The sequence below is a fragment of the Homarus americanus genome, unplaced genomic scaffold, assembly GCF_018991925.1.
Source record: "Homarus americanus isolate GMGI-L3 unplaced genomic scaffold, GMGI_Hamer_2.0 scaffold367, whole genome shotgun sequence".
Lineage (NCBI taxonomy): Eukaryota > Metazoa > Arthropoda > Malacostraca > Decapoda > Nephropidae > Homarus > Homarus americanus.
In genome coordinates this window covers 16,625,030-16,644,864 of record NW_024743709.1, presented here as the reverse complement: position 1 = coordinate 16,644,864, position 19,835 = coordinate 16,625,030, and the positions used below count along the sequence as shown (strand labels likewise).

General features: G+C 43.3%; 1 pseudogene; it reads left to right on the top strand.

The window, feature by feature from the left end:
- The window catches only part of LOC121877294, a 70,911-nt pseudogene that overhangs the window by 26,557 nt on the left and 24,519 nt on the right, over positions 1-19,835 (top strand).

Below are 19,835 nucleotides of genomic sequence, written 5' to 3'. Positions count from 1 at the left end.
AAATGATGAGCAAGACAGGAGGATGTATGCCAGATCCAAGAACCAAGCAAAGTCAGAGTGTAGAAGGGCTGTAAAGAGTTCCAGAGGCAGATTGCTAGTGAGGGCAAGTCAAACTCAAGGGCTTTTTACTACTACGAAAAGTCGAAATTAAAAATTTGAGTTGGCATGTCGGACCTGAGGCTTGAAGATGGTAGTTATGCAGATTCTGACCAAGATAAGGCGGAGGCGTTGAATTTTTTTCTCGGTGTTCACAAGAGACGATGCAAACAATCTTCCTGCGTTTGAGGAAAGACGGTTTAACACAGCACTGACCCACATTGTGTTCTCGGATGAGGTTATGAGAAATAAGCTGTCAAAGTTAATGATTCACAAGAGTCCCAGCCCTGATATGGTACACGGCAGAGTGTTAAGAGAACTGTGTAACGAGCTTGTGGAGCTTGTTCTGCAAATGACTGGATGAGTAAAAGGTCCATGATGACTGGAAAATGGTTTATGTGAGTCCTACATTCAAGAAGGGCGATCACCACTCCACGAATAATTATAGACCAGTGAGCATGACCAGCACAGTGTGTAAAATACATTACTGTACACCCAATAAAAAAATTATTCGGCATCCTTACGGCGTGATACAATATGACACGGGTGCCGAATAATTTTTTAGTGGGTGAACAATCGGGGTTAAAAGTTTTCTACCGCCCAAAATAAAGCAGCATCGACCCCAAATGATACACAACAATTAGGGAAAGTCAGTTTGGAGACTCATTCACGTAACTCAATTTTACGACGGAGAGCGAACTTTTTTCCTCGACTGTACAGTAGCTAAAACAACTATCTGTGCATACTTTGTGAGAAACATTATGAGACCATAGACGATAAATTTTGGTATATGAGGGCTGTCACCAGTCACACGTAAAATTTCAGAGCATATCGACCCCCACGTGCACAGATAGTTGTTTTAGCTACTGTACAGTGTACATACATGGAGCTGGCGGACGTCCGCCCCACAGGGGGTCGCAGCTTAAGGTTGAAGAAGCCACAAGTCCAGAAAACTGTGAGGACAATTTTTTTTCGGAGTGAGAATTGCGAAAACCTTGGAACAATCTGCCGGTGAGTGTTGTGACGTCACCAAGTATGAGCTCGTTCAAGGCCGGACTTGACCAACACTGGAGCAGGTTCCGATATATTCAGGAGCCAGAGCATGCCCATTATCTGCCAACAGTGCGTATCAGAGTCGTGACCGACCGCCCAAGAGGCTAATGAACCAATGAGTGGCGAAGAGGATAAATGTAAAAAGTAAAAGTATTCTAAGCATAGCCTGAGGTATTATCTTATACAGTACATAATATGTTTTAGAAATTTTAACCTATTATCTATTTTCCTTCTATGTGATTTAAACTGTAGAAACATGATTCAGACATGTATTAGTAGGTGTCTGAAAATAGTGGTGTAATTAATAATTAATAGGCAATAATTCATTCAACTTATCTAAACTGTACGTGATACACAATTATTATGTGATAAATGAATCAAACTTCTTTTAAAACTACTGAAAAAATTTGGTGCAGGTGGATGAGGGCGTGCTGCTGACCCGAGCCACTGCCCACGGGATGGTCCGTCACCGTCGCTCCGTTATTATTACCAACATCAACCAAGAGTGTTGTAACGCCTTGGTACGCAGGCGCTGTGTCCTTGAAGAGATCACCGAGTATTGTGCCGTTCTGGAGGAAGGTGCCGTGCGGAGAGGTGGGTACTGTGTCTCCCTCAGCTGGTGAGATAGCCTTTATCTTCCTCAAAATTCTTTATATTCTATAGTAGGTCACGCCGATGACACCAGTAGGAATGGATGAATAACAACGAGTGAAGGGAGAATTCGTGTGTGTGTGTGTGTGTGTGTGTGTAATAATTATAATAATAATAATATTAATAATAATAATAATAATAATTAACGGTTTATTAAAAAAGTCGGCAGCCCGAAGGCTGAAAATATACATGAGACAAAAAATGATTTATTACATACAAAGACATGGGGTGGATGGGTCGTTTAACAAAAGCTTTCATTACTAAAAGAAGAAGAAACAATGATTGAACATACAAATTATTATAGTTTACAGTTGATGGCCCGGGCGTGGGCTGGTCATGGAGACACCAGGTGGTGAGGTGTTCACGTGGTGTAGTAACTCGTCCTCGGGTGTAGATATGAGGAACCTCACGTGGTCATGGAGACATCGGGTGGTGTGGTGTTCACGTGGTGTAGTAACTCGTCCTCAGGTGTTGATATGATCGACCTCACGTGGTCATGGAGACATCGGGTGGTGTGGTGTTCACGTGGTGTAGTAACTCGTCCTCGGGTGTAGATATGAGGAACCTCACGTGGTCATGGAGACATCGGGTGGTGTGGTGTTCACGTGGTGTAGTAACTCGTCCTCGGGTGTTGATATGATGGACCTCACGTGGTCATGGAGACATCGGGTAGTGTGGTGTTCACGTGGTGTAGTAACTCATCCTCGGGTGTTGATATGAAGGACCTTACGTGGTCATAGATACACCGGGTGGTGTGGTGTTCACGTGGTACAATGATTCGACCTCGGATGTTCATATGAAGGACCTCACGTAGTCATGGGGACTTAGAAACCTTCCATATCAGGATAGGTTAAAGAAACTTAACTTGCATTCCCTAGAAAGACGAAGTGTGTGGGGAGATATGATAGAAGTATTTAAGTGGATGAAAGGAATCCAAAAAGGGGATATAGATAAAGTTCTTATAATATCCGAGCAGGATAGGACTCGTAGTAAAGGATTTAAGTTGGATAAGTTTAGGTTTAGGAGGGAGATAGGAAGGAACTGGTTCACAAATATGGTGGTGGACGAGTGGAACAAGCTTAGCAACTTTGTAGTAAGTGCTGGAACGCTGGAAAGTTTTAAAAGGAGGCTAGATAGATTCATGGATGATAGAGAGTGGTAGTAACTCTCGACAGGAGCTGCCATGCACAGGCCAACCGGCCTATTGTAGACTCCTTAATTTTTTATGTTCTTATGTTCTTAGAACCCCGCCCTGTTGGGTGGTATTGCGTTATCCCGTAGTCACGTGCATAGCCGGCCGGCCCTCTGTTGCTCCCAGGGTGGACGGATTATCACCTCCCTGTCAGAAGATGGTGGTTAGTTCCCATTGCTTATCTCACTGGTGAGTCATGGCTCTCACTGGTACTGCCGAGTGCTGAATATTTGTGTGTGTGTGTGTGTGTGTGTGTGTTCTCCATCTAATATCACTAATACGTTCCATTTCAGACCCAGAACATCGTTGGCCCCCTGGCACACAGTAGAACCTCAAAATAATGACGTGTTGGTCGTGTTGGTCTCGGAGATAATGAAGATTAAAAGAGGAAACAGGCACCATGAACCATTAGCGTAAGATGCCGAGAGCAGGAGCAAAGCGTCAAGAGTCCAGGACGTGTCAAGAAGATAGTGAAGCATCTAGCGTGTCATATGGATAGTGATGGTTACGCATATCAGTATAAAAAGACCAACGAAATATAATGCAGAAGGACATGATGTTGTGAAGACAGTGACTATTACGGAGTCGTGATAAAGAAAGCCACCGAGGACGTTATGATCCTCCAACATCAACTACTGAGGCCCTCTTCACCATTCTGCTTAATTAACGTTTTCCACTACAACATTTTTGCTTTCTTCTGTATTTCTATTATAACGTTAAATCTTCCACCCTCTTTCTGTCAGTTGTTTTTCACTTTGCACATTTCTTTTGTTTCTGCGGCTCCCAATGTCCCAAACTCATGTTTACAATGAACACCAACTTCTTACTATTGTGTTTTTCTTGACTGAATATCATCTATATACTACGCTATATACGTTACAGTGAAATTCTCTACTCTTCCTTATTTTCTTGAATCCTTTTCCTTTGCAATTTGACACACACACACACACACGGAACCATAGCTAATTCTTGACCTACAGAGAATATACTCATTAACATATATTTCATGTACAGTAGATCCACAATGGAAACGTGAATAAGATAAATCTTGATAAAATCGCACAGGACAAAGAGAAACAATGGAGCACCTTAGCTTTCGTCTTTATTCAACACATCTTGAAAGGCAGTTAAGGTGCTCCATTGTTTCCTTTTTTCATGTGTGATTTTATCAGATTTTATCAAGATTAACACACACACACACGCATATATATATATATATATATATATATATATATATATATATATATATATATATATATATATATATATATATATATATATATATATATATATATATATATATATATATATCAAAGATTTACATGTACTGTAAGTGTGTGAGTGTGAGCGTGTGCACAAGTAAATGATGATGCAAAAGATAGTCATAATCAGAAACTTAGTTTAATAAGGACCATAGCTCAAGATCTATCAAAAGGAATCATGCTTTATTTATTCTCCATATTTAATAAGAAATCGAATCATATCTTTCCATTGAATAGTTAATTAAAGCAGATCCTTGTTTGGTTATCAGTCAGATCGGATTTCAACCTTTATTAAACTAAGCCCCGTAAGCTTATCCTGGGTGTTGAATGGAGAAGCTTATGCAGAACTATAAGAGAAGCTAGCCTATAGTATGTATCATCTTCAGGATAAACTAGCCTGTGTATTATGGTCAAGAACTTAAAAAAACAACCTTCCATGTTAAAAGACAAACTAGCCTGTGTACCATATTCAGGACAAACTAGCCTGTGTACCATCTTCAGGTCAAACTAGCCTGTGTATAATCTCTAAGACGAACTAGCCTGATAATACAACTGGGATAATATACATGTAACTGTGCTACAGTAATTTTTTTATGTGTTCACAGGTCAATACAGGAATTTATATAAAATTTCACCATTAATAACCTAGCATTATTGTCTGTGCATTTATTATTCCGTTATTTAGAAATTAAGAAAGATCCATAGGAAAATGCCGGCATAAAGTGATGATACTCATGAGAAAACTAATGTTCCTGATGAAAACTGAAAATGGAAATAATGAAAGCAAATAAATAAGTAAAATAATTATAAATGCGATAAAAACATGTAATGGCGCAAAACATATTACCTGCAGAAGACAGGGTGTAACATTGCAGATGTATACGAACAGGTCTGACTGTGAATTCATATCCCTATTACCACATCACTGACCTACTAGGTTATATCTTTAAGTGGCCTGGCTGGGTTAACATAAGAACATAAGAATGGAGGAAACTGCAGCGGGCCTATTGGCCCATACTGGGCAGTCCCGTTTACACCCAACCCCTATTGCTCATATAAGCATCCAACCTAAGTTTGAAGCTATTCAGCGTATTCGAGTTAATGGTGATATTTGGTAACTTGTTCCATTCATCCACTACTCTGTTTCCAAACCAGTGTTTACCGATTTCACGCCTAAATCTAAATTTATCTAATTTAAAACCATTGTTACGAGTTCGCTCCTGGTTGGATAGTTTGAGTACCTTTGTAATGTCCCCTTTGTTTAGCCCTGCCTTCCACTTATACACCTCTATCAGGTCGCCCCTCGCTCTACGTCTCTCGAGGGAGTGCAAATTAAGATGCTTTAGCCTGTCTCTATACTTCAAGGTTCCTAATGCCCGGGATTAGTCTTGTCATTCTCCTCTGAATTCTTTCCAAGGATTCTATATCCATTCTGTAATACGGTGACCAGAACTGAACTGCGTAGTCCAGGTGTGGTCTCACAAGAGCAAGATACAGTTTTAGGATGACCTCGCTAGTCTTGTAACTAACACTCCTTTGTATGAACCCAAGTACTTTATTAGCCTTGTTACGAGCAAAAACACATTGTTTACTTGGTTTAAGGTTCCTACTTATCATTACTCCTAAATCTCTCTCGCAGTCGGATTTCTCTATGGCATCGTTGTTCATCTGGTATCTGGTTTCCCTGTTTACATCTCCTATACTGAGTACTTTACATTTGTCGACGTTGAATTTCATCTGCCATTTTTCAGACCATTCGAAAAATTTGTTTAGATCTTCCTGTAGTTTTGCCGAGTCCTCGTCAGATTTAATAACACGTCCTATTTTAGTGTCATCAGCAAATTTACTTATGTTGCTGTCTATGCCGATATCTATGTCGTTTATGTATATAATAAATAATAATGGTCCAAGTACTGAGCCTTGGGGAACACCACTTGTGACGTTGCTCCAATGGGACTTAGTGCCGTTAATGTTCACTCGCTGTTTCCTGTCCTCTAACCACGCCCTAATCCATTTAAGGATGTCACCTTTGATGCCATGTGCTTCTACCTTTCTAATTAGTCTTTCGTGGGGGACTCTGTCGAAGGCTTTGCTAAAGTCGAGATATACCACATAGATCTATTGGAGACGAGGCGGGTGTATAGTATGAGTAGAAAACAATGAAATAGTTTTTGGAGTCCCTGAGAGCCAGGAGGTGGGAATTGAGAGTAAGATAACACACGATAAGATATAATTTAAGAATATTTGTACAGAGGTTCTGGATATGCCATCAACCCCTCAGGATGTGAGGAGGCTGGGACAAAAGCAGGGGTACAAGCCTCGCCCCCCCAGGACCACACTAGTGAGTGAGAAGAAGTGGGAGGTTATTCGGCAGGCAAAAAACTTAGCAATGAGCGAGGCATTTCGGAGTGTATTCATTCACCCAGATCGAACGATAATGCAAAGGGAACAACGCAAGAAGCTCCTGCAGGGCTTGAAGCAGAAGAGGGAGAAGTCAAGGAGGAACGGGAACGGGTGTACATGGGTTATATTCAGGGAGAGGGTAGTGGAAGCAAGTGTGCCGACACAGAGCCACGGGGCAGCAGCGCATCCTCCACCCGCTCTACCCCTCACCCGGGAGGTGGCACCAGCTCCGCCTATCAGACAGGAGGAGGCGAGCGCCGTGTAAACAATTACATTTCTAACCACACCCTGCAAAATACAGTGTACTTAGTAAATGCTGCAGCTTCTGAGAATAGAGGGGTCCGGAGTTACTACTAAGAGCAGAGACGCTACCGAGAACAAATTCTGGCTTTTTTTATATAGTAATTCTGGCTTGAATGTCATGTACACTATAATACTGACACGTTCCTTGATAAGAGAGTGGAGTTTGAAACACTACTGAAGGTACACCAACCAGATATTGTAGGAGTTGTAGAACTGTTGTACAATAACAGGAGAATCGACCCAGAGGAATGTGAGTTCATTATTGCTGGATATGATTCAATCAATTTCAATTTCAATTTCAATTTCAATTTCAATTGTTTATTCCATGATAGAGGAAGCGGGATCCTAGTGCTGTCACTAGGTACCCCTGTACAATAACACCAGAAGCATCTGGCAAGTGTGACAAGTATATACAGTATAATTATCATAAAGGGGCTTAATAAGGCCGAAGGAAGGAAGGATATTCCTTTAACACATTATCAATATTATTTACATCATATCTGACCAGTATGGGGAGGATCATCGTGTCTCCGTCAGAGGGTCGTGGAGTGGTGGTCCAGCAGGCGTCACGGAAGTGTTGTGGTGCATGGGGACATCTTAGGAGGTAGTGGATAAGGGTGCGGCTGTCGGGTCTTCTGCATAATACACAAGAGCATTGCTCAGGGGATGCGGAGATACCAATCTCCCAAGCAAAGTTATACTATAGCTCATTTACGAACCTTTCTCAAGAAACTTGCAAGAGGGGTGTGGCTATCTGTGCTAGGCAGAGCTTAGAGCCAGCCCGGCGAGGGTACAGGGAGAGGATGTTTTTGAAGAGTCAAAGTGGTTTAAATTAAATTAAAGGGAGGGGACTTACTTATTTTCGGGTGTATCTACAGGTCCCCAAACTGTGGCCCACTAAATCAAAGGAACTTAAGAGCCTTAATAGACAATGCAGCGATGCTCAACCCTAGCCAACGCCTTATCATGGGGGACTTTAACTATGAAGACATCGACTGGAGAAACAAGTTAACCCCAAATGACTTGAATAACCCTGAGAGATAATTTTTTTTCCAACATGTTGAAGACCCAACACATTACAGAGTGGAGCAAACACCCAAGCCACTAGACCTCATCATAACAAACGAGGAGGGTATGGTGGCCAAACTGGAACATCTAGTCCCAGTTGGCACCAATCACCATGTAGTGTTTTCATTCAGATTTAACTGTTACCTAGTTCCTGATAAAGTCAGGTCAAGGTGCAAATATTACGAGGGAAATTACGACGGGATGAGGGAAGAAAGGAGGCCTGACTCACTAAGGCACAAGAACGCAGACACTACGCTGAATATCATAACTAGTAAAGTGACCCATTTGATCGATAAATATATACCCAAGACCAAGCCCAGTGCCTCTAGGAATAAGAGGGGACCCCTACACATGAACCAAGCGGCGGTCGACAAAGTTAAGACGAAAACCCAGAAATTCAAGACGTGGGCTAGGTCAAACGATGAGCAGGACAGGAGGATGTACAGTATGCAAGAACCAGAAACCAAGCAAAGGCAGAGGGTAGAGGGGCTGAAAAGGAGTTCCAGAGGCTGGTTGCAAGCGAGGTCAAGTCAAACCCAAAGGCGTTTTACCGCTATGCAAAGTCGAAATTAAAAACGCGAGTAGGAGTATCAGACCTGAGGCTTTAAGGTGGTAGTTACAGCAGATTCTGACCAGGATACAGCTGAAGCATTAAACACCTTCTTTTCCTTGGTGTTCACAAGAGAGGATGCGATTAACCTTCCTGCGTTTGAGGACAGACAGTTCGACACAGGACTGACCCACATTGTGTTCACAGAAGAGGATATAATAAATAAACTGTCAAAGCTAAAGGTCCATAAGAGTCCCGGCCCTGACATGGTGCATCCCAGAGTGCTAAGAGAGTTGTTCAACGAGCTTGCTGAGCCCCTGAAAATCATGTTCTGTAAATTCCTGGATGAACAAAAGGTCCCCAGTGATTGGAAAGTGGCTTATGTGAGTCCTATCTTCAAGAAGGGCGATCATCAATCCATGAACAACTATAGACCGGTGAGCCTGACCAGCAAATATGTAAAGTACTTGAGAGTATTATCAGAGATGCCGCAATGGAACATCTAATACGAAACAACCTTGTAAAGGATTGCCAACACGGTTTTGTGCCGGGGCGCTCCTGCTTAACACAATTGCTCAAGGTATTGGATATTTGGATCCATATTCTGGAACGGGGTGGTAATATCGACAATATACCTGTATACCTAGATTTTGCCAAGGCTTTCGACAGTGTACCCCATGAAAGGCTGAAAATCAAACTGGAAGGGTACGGAATTCGAGGAAATGTCCGTGCGTGGATAGAAGTCTTTCTACATGACCGCAAGCAGTGTGTGGTGATTAATGGTACGAAATCATCATCTATACCTGTCACAAACGGGATTCCACAGGGAAGTGTATTGGGCTCGCTGTTGTTTGTTTGCTTCATAAATGACATGCCTGACGTTGTACACTCCTCCATACAAATGTTTGCGGATGACGCCAAGTTATTTCGGGAAATCGAGAACCAAGCGGACTGTGAAGAGCTGCAGAAAGATCTCTGTGAGCTCCAAGAATGGTCAAAGAATTGGCTGCTGAGATTCAATGTCACGAAGTGTAAGAGGATGCACCTGGGGCGTACCAATGGTAAGGAGGAGTATCATATGTCCCAACGGTATGAAGAAACTATACAATTTGAGACTAAATGTGAGAAGGACCTAGGTGTGTATGTTGACAATGAGCTGAAGTTTTCGTGTCATTGCGAGAAGAAGGTAAATCAGTCAAATAAATTATTGGGTCTTATAAGAAGGTCGTTCACATATCTAGACGGTCCGGCCCTCGTAACGATCTTCAAGAGTGAAGTGCTTCCCCATCTGGAGTACTGTCATCCCGTTTGGTCCCCGAGATATGCTCGGGACTGTCAGTTGGTTGAAAATGTTCAAAGGATTGCCACCAGACTGGTCCCTGCACTTCGGCACCTCAACTACCCTGAGAGATTGGAGCGCCTGAACTTGCCTAGCTTGTACTACAGACGGGCAAGGGGAGACCTAATTGAGGTGTTTAAGCATCTCAGGGGGCACTACTCAGTCGAGTGTCCTTACTTGGAGCTGGCAGACGCTCGCCCCCCAAGGGGTCACAGCTCAAGATTGAAGAAGCCGCAAGTCCAGAAAACTGTGAGGGCAAACTTTTTCGGAGTTGGAGTTGTGAACTCTTGGAACAATCTTCCAGAAAGCGCTGTGACGGCACCGAGTGTGAGTGCTTTCAAGACAAGACTTAACCAACACTGGAGCAGGTTCAGGTACATTGAGGAGCCGGTGCATGCGCAGTACCTGCCAACAGTGCGTAACAGAGAACCAGTACATGACTAGTACTTGCCAACAGTACGTGACAGAGACGTGGCCAATCTCCCAAGCGGCTAACGAGCCGATCGGTGGTGAAGATGATAAAAGTAAATGAATATGACATTTGTTTCCGTGGGAAATGCATATTTATGGAGATGTACCCCTTACACTAGCAACAACAATGAACCTCCTTCCCTCGGCAAGGCCACCTCTAGTGGGTAACAATTAAATACGGCAAAATAAAACATATTTGGCAGTACAGCGGTGACCTGCGTATCTCTAACAAATATTTCAAGGGTTCGAATCCTGTTTACATTTTATTTTATTTTTAAATTTGACTCGCGAGGGGGCTTGTTTATTTGGCACACCCTTACATCATGTGTAAGGTGAAGCTCAAAAGCGCTTACAGCACCCAACAGGGCTTGGCTCTGACACGTATGAGAGGCGTGTTATCCAGTTTGACCCTCACCAAACATCACAGGTTTCCCAGAGTCCGGTGTCCTCCTGTACTAACACTGGATAGACCAACCGCCCGAACGGCTAGTAAGCTGATTAGTAGTAAAAAAAAAAAAAAAATATCTATTTTAGTAATAAATTTCTTTACCGGATGATTTTATTGAAGAACTAATGGAATCCACCAATGACCAAGGACATACGTACAATATACAGTACTGTACACGGTTCAAACAATTTATACTATGGTTTCTCATAAAATTATTTTGTTTTCTCTTTTTACTCACAAAGACTCGTTTTCTTTTATACTGTTGAGGGCTGGCTATTTAATTTTTATTGCCATGTATATATTATATGATGCATGATTTATTGTGTTTTTTTTATGGTTTTGATGAATATTATACTGGGAGGCAAGTGTAAGCTGTGGGTTTTAAAGCAGAATTTACCCTTGTGGGCCAAGAAGCCGAAAAATCTGCTCATAAAGACGTTGAATAGTTTGTGGCAAAGGACTCATTACTACGAAGTGATCTTCAAGTCACTTGAACAGCCAAAGAAAAGGGGCATTTGCTGGTACAGGTATAGAATAGGCCTTTCACCTCACGTCTCGGTGGGTTGTACCGAAGGATGCTTTATGATCACCATACACTCATCTCTACAATAGCCTTGGGGTACGTGACTCAGGAATTTAATAAACCATTGGTATGAATTACAATGTGAGCGGAAGCCACAAAAATGGCTAATGCTAAAGATAATCTGAAGTGATAAAAAATATAAATAAATAAATACTGAGACTGGTTAAAGCAACGACATTAATACAGTACTGGGAATATATAGAAAAGGGAGAATGAAACAATGGCAAGAAAGCTGAGATTTTGATGGATTAGGGAGATTTAAAGTTGCGGTCCTCGGAGTAGAAGCAAAATTTAGTAGAATGATGCAACTGATATAATGACACAACTGTGCACAATGCCGTATAATATTATTGTTCAATGATAAAATCGAGGCACTGGTATATTTGGTACAATGATTCATTGGATCATTGGATATAATGATACAGATGGTGTCGCGAAAAGTATAGCGATGTATGTACGGTACATTGCAAGAAGTGTTCAATTGGTATGGGGACTGGCAAATGCACTTTAACATTACGAAATGTAAGATTGTACGTAGGCCGGGGCGGATGAACCCAACCTCCGGACAGAGGCTGAGATACATATGGGGACTGTCGAAGCTAACACAAAAAAATGATGCTCACATTATTTGTCTAAATGCGCAATAAAGTAAAATTTATAAAGATTACTTTAACTTCGTAGATGGTAATAGAACTGTATAGAAGTTTGTTTTATAATATGGAATTTTGTTGTCTTAATAACCAAAAATATAATTATTTTGAACACTATGGAGCAATTAAGGACATATTGATAACCTGAGCAATGCGTGAGCTATTTTCTAAATATTCAAATGGTACTCCCAGACTCGCTGTGTCGTTTTACGATTCCTTCAATTGTTTCTTCGTTTTTTCTCGACGAGTGCAGAGATCACAGAAGAAACGTTGGTGCAATTGTACAGTAAACACAATACTACTACTGATACAACGGTACACCCAATACATTGATACAGTTGTATTAAAAGGTATAACTAGTATAATGATATAATTTGTACGATGATACAAGCAATACAACGACACACATTTTATATTGATACAAATGATACAATGATATTTACGCTACGGTGATATAGATGGTGCAATGATACGGATGGTGCAGTGACACAGATAGTAACTGCTACTGATGGTACAATGATACGGATGGTACAACACTACTGAGGGAGCAATACTACAGATGATACAATGCTGCAGGTAGTGCAATGATATACAGTACAGTAGATGATAAAGTGATACCTTCGGTACAGCAATGCAGATGGTACAATGGTATAACTGATATCGCGGTACATGTGGTATTCTCGGTACAAAGACAAACCTAATACTAAACACCCTAAAGGAGCATTTCAGAAATGTCTCAAATGTTTACACTGGCCTCCGCCGCTAACAAACCTCCCCACAACGGTTCTGGGGCAAATCACTGGAGTTATCGTCAAGTAAGGGCCACTGGAGGGCCTTCGTGGAGCGTTAAATAACAGTGATTTCGATGTTATTGCCAGGAGGAGAGGAAGAGGAGCGTAGACGCGTGTTTATGATCAGGCGGCGGGAAAAATGATTATGTGTGGGCGGCATTACTTGCGCACACTGCCCGAGAAACTGATACTCAGGAGGAAAACTGTAGCGAGGAAGTTTACTGTGGCCATTTCTGAAGATCTGCGAGGCGCTGTCTGGCAATATATATAGCGTGAATATTGGTTGCTCGATTTAGCGTCGTATATGAAAGACCTTGTCCTGAAGGGACAGCTGTGTTTAAGGATTAGTTAAGAGCAAAGCAATCGACTGTTTTTCTCCTCCTCCCTCTTGGCCAAGAAATTAAGTGGGGCACACTGGTCTAGGGGATATGCATTATAATTATCTGATACCAGCCTTAAAACATATAGATTATAAATATGGTAAATAATTCTTCATTATTTAGATGGGTAGGAGATGATAAATAGAAGTAAGAATGCGGAATACAAGGGACAAGGAGGTCACGAGTTGAAATTGTGGTGAGCGATTGTGAGTGAATGAGTGTGACCTACTACTAAATACTCAAGGACTGGCTGCTGTCACTCCACAATGCTTAGTTGGTGGAATAAGAGTGGAGAGTCGCAGGATGCAGTGTTAGTCTGCTTGTGTTATGCAGTATGTTTAGAGAACCCACAACCAACAGCGTATACAAACAGAGACAAGAAATGTACAGTCAGTAAAATAAGTATCGACCACCTCAAGGTCGCTGCAAGAGAACATGAGCGATAACAACCATCTGACGTCGGTAACCATAGGTGTACATTTACGCACGTCAGAGTGGTCGATACTTTTTATTAACTGTACATAGAAACAGACACAGACAGACAGCTACGCACATAATTGAACATACGGGGGAAGGGGGGGATATTGGAAATAACTTTATAGAATCATTTCGTTGTTATGAGGGTATTATAGCGCTTTAACAACGAAGGTCTTTAAGCACGTAACAAGGTTAGTAATTCCACTATTTCAAAAACTTTTAAAAGTTATGAGAGATAAAACTCTCTAAAGTATGACATAAAGGTACTACTACTCCTACAATCCTTATACCTTTTCAGTTGCCCGCCGTCGTTACGTTTGCTATTCGTTAGGTGACTGTAATGTAGCTGCTTTGGCAGTCTACTGTCGTCCATGCGGGTAACATGTCCAGTCCAACGTAGTTGGTCATGGATAATGGTAGCCTTGATGCTCCTACAGTTGGTGTCAGCGAGAATACTGGCATTTGTTCTCTTGTCTTCCCAGCGAACTTGGAGGATGGAACGTAGACTACGTTGGTGAAAGTTTTCAAGTGCCTTGAGGTGCCTCCTGTATGTGACCCATGTCTCGCTGCCATATAGCAGGGTGGGGAGGACCACTGCTCGATATACGTGCAACTTGTAGATAATTTCTGCTAAAGACACAGGTACGGAGTTTGCCAAAAGTTCGAGATACACATCTGATCCGATGTTGAATCTCTTCATCGATGTCTGCGGTGGTGGACAGGTGGGAGCCGAAATACTGAAAGTGGGTAACATTAGAGAGGGTAGTACCGGTAAGCTGGATGGATGGTGGAGGTTAGGCTGAACCAGGGGCAGGCTGAAAGAGAATCTGAGTCTTATGTACATTCACCTCAAGGCTGAAGTGTGCATTAACATCTTTGTAGGTGTTTAGGATCTCCTGAAGGTCACGTTCAGTGTGAGCGACAAGGGTGAAGTCGTCTGCATACTGAAGTTCAGTAATAGAAGCTGCAGACACCTTTGTTCCTGCCTGGAGTCTTCTTAAGGTGAAAAGACCTTTCATCCAGTACTAGATGTTCACCCCGCCAGCGAAAATTGGCACTGGCACGAGTAAGGAAAGCAGCCAAGAAAATGGAAATGACAGTTGGTGCCAGTACACATCCTTGTTTTACCCTCGTGTAAATGGCGAAAAATTCTGAGTGGGTGCCATTGTGTAGGACACTGCCGTTCATTCCATCGTGGAGTTGCCTCACAATGAAGATGAATTTTGGTGGGCACCAAAACGACTTAGGGTCCACCAGAGGGCTTCCCTGTTGACCCAGTAAAAGGCCTTGGTTAGGTCGATGAAGACCATGTACAGGTCACGACGCTGTTCTCTGCACTTTTTCCTGTATCTGGCGGGCAGCAGAGATCATGTCAGTGGTGCTATGTGATGGTCTAAAGGCACATGGAGATTCTGGGAGGAAATTTTCCGCCGGAGGGAGAAGTTTGTTTAGGAGGACTCGGGTGATAATCTTGCCAGCTATGAACAGCAGCGAGATCCTGCGGAAGTTGCCACAGTCTGAACGGTTTCCCTTGTTCTTATAAATATTGATGATGGAGGCGTCTTTAAGAGCTTGGGGATTCCCTCCTTTTCCCATATATTCTCCAGGAGAGAGTGGAGACGGCTGGTAAGCAGAAGTCCTCCTTGTTCATACACCTCGGCTGGGATCCCATCGGGCCCTGAGGCTTTGTTTTTTTATCATCTGTCTGATGGCAGTAGCTACCTCATCCAGGGATAGAAGTTAGCTGAGGTGGGTCACCTCTGGATGCTGAGGGACCTGCTAGGTAGTCAGGACATCCACATTGGTATTTCGATTGAACAGCGAATGGAAGTGCTCTTTCCAGGGCTGAAGGATGCTCTTTTCGTCTTTTATTAGGGAGTTACCATCGGATGAGCAGAGGAGGGCTGCGCCATAAGTGCCCAGCCCATAAAATGTTTTAGTCAAACTGAAAATTTCGCACATCTTGTGTTGATCTGCAAGTTTTTGCATTTCACATGCATTATTTTTAAACCAGTCGTTCTTTAGATTGCGAAGTTCGCGCTGGGCCACCACTTGCGGAAGGTATCAGCTTTGGTTCGAGACTGAGGGTTGTTCTGCCAGTCAATTAAGGCAACACATTTATCATCGACGAGTCCATTGATTGCCGGGTAATTTTCATCAAACCAGTCTTGGTATATTCTTCCGATCTGACCGAGGGTCTCTCTGCAGGTTTTTGTCACGATAATGTCGAGAATACCCATTCGGCACTGGGATTTGGATTGTTTTTTGTCGAGTTCTTTATCAGCACATGTTCAAGCTGCTCTCTGAAGGCATGTGCTCCCGTTGGATCCTCCAGACGCTTACTGTTAAAACCTCTTCTGGAGGCTTGTTGCCTTTGCTGTTTTGGGGCGACGTGAAGTGAGAGCTTGTCTCTGACGAGCCAATGATAAGTGTCACAGTGGTCTGAGAAATGAATGGCTTGGGTGATGAGGACATATCTGCGATCTCTTTCTCTGACAATAATGTAGTCAATGAGATGCTAGTGTTTGGATTGTGGGTGTTGCCATGAACCCTTGAACTAGTTGGCTTACCTAAGTAAGGTATTAGTGATATTGAGGTTGTGTGTAGTACACTTGCTGTGAAGGAGAAGACCATTGGGATTATACTTATCTAGTCCATTTCTTTCTGTGATTCCCTGCCAAATGTTAGCATCTCTGCCGACTCTGGCAATGAAATCACCAAGGACCACGAACTTATCTTCTCTGGGGCTACAGGTTAGCTCTTTGCCATGGTTGGTGTAAAAGGCCTCCTTGATATTATCCTCTGCATCCAGTGTTGGGGAGTATGCACTGATGAAGAAAGCATGACGTGAGTGATTCATTGGGACTCGGAGTGTCTTGAGGCACTCGTTGATCCCAACAGGCATTTCAGTTAGTCTATGTAGGATGCATTATTGGATGGCAATACCAACTCAATAAATACAGTTCCGCAGTAGGCTTACCTTTCCAAAAGAAGGTATAGCTAGACCCCCGTTCTATGACTCGACCCTCGTCTGGGAGCCTGGACTCACTAATGGCTGCTATGTGGATGTTATACCTAGCCAGCTCTTTTGCCACAAGGGCAGTTCTTCTTTCAGGATGCTTATTTGTGCTAGTATCCAGAAGGGTCATGACATTTCATGTAGCAACCATAAAAGATTGTAAAGTTTGTTTTTGTTTTGACCTGTGAGTACGATTGTGTTTTCGACCACATACGGATGACCTTATTGGGTGAGGTTGACCAGTCATGTTGGTTCTTTAGGCAGGCTATGTTTAGGGCACCTTTTCTAGCCCCCTCCCCATGTGGGGTGAGCAGAGTAGGTCCTCGAGAGGGCGCTCAGTCGCATAAACAGGACCGGATTGCACTGCTGCCTAGATCCCAGTGCCGCCCATGTGCAGAGTTGTGACTAAAGACTTCCGGCATTCATCTCTGCCTGTCCCCGTCGCCACTCGTCTGTCGCCATAGATTTTTTGGGGGTATAGAGGTTTTGATGATGATGAGAAGTATGATGAGGTGGATGATGGCTGCGCGTGAGTTGATTCATGTGGTGAGGCAGGAGTGCAGGCTGCAACCACACATCTTGGCTCTCCCTTTTCCTGATCCAGTGGTGTAAATGTTTCAACGACTGGGGAGAGCGAGAGCTGCAATGACTGCCGATAGCCCAGATTGTTGGGTTTCGCCTTCGTAGCCTGTCCATCATGCATTACCTTCATCCGTCGGTGTAGTTGTTGGGTTTCTATGTTGGGCACCTTTTCCGCCTATACCGCCGTTGGAGTCTTGTTGGAGTTCTGTAAGTATGTCTGCCTGATGCGGGGCTCCACTGCAAATTTTTCGTTCGGGGTTTACTCCCGTAGTCTTATACCTACCAAGGTTAATCTGTAAGGCAGCGGGGCAGTGGTTGGGAGGTGCCAGGATATGTCCATATACCAGTAGGCCTATGCGCCATCACTCTGGGACCGACTGCTGCTCCGCGATCCCCTGCTGGTCTAGCCTGGGCCCACGAGGCACCCAGTTACCATAGGCTGTGTACTGGCAGGCGAACGAACACTTGTGCAAGTTGCTTCCCTGTTCACCACGAAGGTTAACCAGCGGTGGTAGCCGAAAGCGAGAGGGAGCAAGCAGTGCTTGCACCTTAACACTAACAAAATGCTGCCACAGAAGATGCATTACACCATCCTGTGTGCACGCATGCACACACACACACACACACACACGTGCGACACCCTGTATGTGTTCTAAGGTATAAAGAAAACTATTTATAAAGAGCGTTTTATATTACACACTACCACTGCCTACACCTACATATATAAGCTACTATTGCCAACAGCTTAACACACACACATACAGACGGTATATATACACAATTAATGAACACAAATGCACTTATATGCACATATACCCATTTATACACATACTGTACATAATAATAATAATAATAATAATAATAATAGTTGCCTTTCGTGTAACGATGATGGCGGGCCAAAGGGCCACCTAGGTGTGAATTTGTATAAGGTGTAGAAGCTGTCGCCAACACAACAGCTACAACCTAAGTTAACAAGTTGCATCACCCAGTGTCAAGGAATAGTCCGAGAAGAACGGACAACTCGCCAACTGCACTGGCTAACCATTTCCCCGGAACACGATCAGCAAATCGATTAACATCCAGGTCCCCAATCATTGCTGGCTAGACAGGCAAATGGCGTAAAGAAACTTGCCCATAGTTTCATCCTGCCCGGGGATCGAACCCGGGTCCGTTCGCTTGTGAAGCGAGCATGCTGACCATTACACTACATTACATACATACCAACTTCATCCTTGACCACTGACGGGTCAAGACGGGTCAAACGCACCTGGCACTGCTCAGTAGCAGCCACGTCAACTATTATGTTGGCCCATACCAACTCCCTCCCCTGAACCCTCCTCCCCACGGGAACACCAACAAGATCTCGCCAGAAGTTACTATTTCATTTGGGAAAGGAATGGAACCAGTGTTGAATAGTGGTGAACAGTGCTTAAGTCAGTGTAAAACAACTCGGCAGTTACAGTTGAGTCTTATCCAAGCTAACCTTCACACAGTGAGGTCCCAGGTACCCAGTGATGCCACAGAGAAATCCGACTGCGAGAGAGATTTAGGAGTAATGATAAGTAGGAACCTTAAACCAAGTAAACAATGTGTTTTTGCTCGTAACAAGGCTAATAAAGTACTTGGGTTCATACAAAGGAGTGTTAGTTACAAGACTAGCGAGGTCATCCTAAAACTGTATCTTGCTCTTGTGAGACCACACCTGGACTACGCAGTTCAGTTCTGGTCACCGTATTACAGAATGGATATAGAATCCTTGGAAAGAATTCAGAGGAGAATGACAAGACTAATCCCGGGCATTAGGAACCTTGAGTATAGAGACAGGCTAAAGCATCTTAATTTGCACTCCCTCGAGAGACGTAGAGCGAGGGGCGACCTGATAGAGGTGTATAAGTGGAAGGCAGGGCTAAACAAAGGGGACATTACAAAGGTACTCAAACTATCCAACCAGGAGCGAACTCGTAACAATGGTTTTAAATTAGATAAATTTAGATTTAGGCGTGAAATAGGTAAACACTGGTTTGGAAACAGAGTAGTGGATGAATGGAACAAGTTACCAAATATCATCATTAGCTCGAATACGCTGAATAGCTTCAAACATAGGTTGGATGCTTATATGAGCAATAGGGGTTGGGTGTAAACGGGACTGCCCAGTATGGGCCAATAGGCCCGCTGCAGTTTCCTCCATTCTTATGTTCTTATGTTCTTATGATAATTCCCCTGAGACTCCACTATAGAGAGGCCTGGGACCACACCTCACCCACTTGAGTGAGTGACGTCCTGTGACAACAGACCACGTGGTGTCCCCACGATGCTACGACACCACATAGTGAATGAGTTGCTACAGCATCGTGTGAAGTTCCTCATAACACCATAACACCATCTGTGAGGGAATTACAACACCACGTGATGCCCCTCATAATACTATCTCTGAGGGAATTACTACACCACATCAGGCCCCTCATACACCATCTGTGAGGGAATTACTACGCCATGTGATGCCCCTCATAACACCAT